The sequence below is a fragment of the Pyxicephalus adspersus genome, chromosome 4 (genome assembly GCF_032062135.1).
Source record: "Pyxicephalus adspersus chromosome 4, UCB_Pads_2.0, whole genome shotgun sequence".
Lineage (NCBI taxonomy): Eukaryota > Metazoa > Chordata > Amphibia > Anura > Pyxicephalidae > Pyxicephalus > Pyxicephalus adspersus.
In genome coordinates, this window is record NC_092861.1 from 83,410,564 (window position 1) to 83,411,016 (window position 453).

The following is a 453-nucleotide window of genomic DNA, read 5'->3' on the forward strand; positions in this document are numbered from 1 at the left end:
AACATCTCCAAACTCCGCCCTTACCTGTCCCCAGAGACCTCCAAACTCCTTGTACATGCCCTTATCTCTTGTCTGGACTACTATAACATCCTCCTCTCTGGTATTCCACAAACCCGACTCTCCTCTACATGAATGCTGCAGCCAGACTCATCCATCTTTCCCACCACTCCTCTTCTGCTGCACTTCTTTGCAGATCTCTACACTGGCTTCCATTTCACCTTAGAATCAAATTCCAGCTCCTGTGCTTTTCCTTCAAATGCCTACACAGTTATTATCCCACTTACATTTCTGACTTGGTAAAAAAAAAAAAAATACCCCCCTGGCCGCTCTCTCCGCTCCTCCAAAGACCTCCTAATGACTTCCTCACTCATAACCTCATCACACGCACGGATACAAGACTTCTCTAAGGCTGCCCAAACTCTCTGGAATTGTCTTCCTCGTCCTATTCGGCTT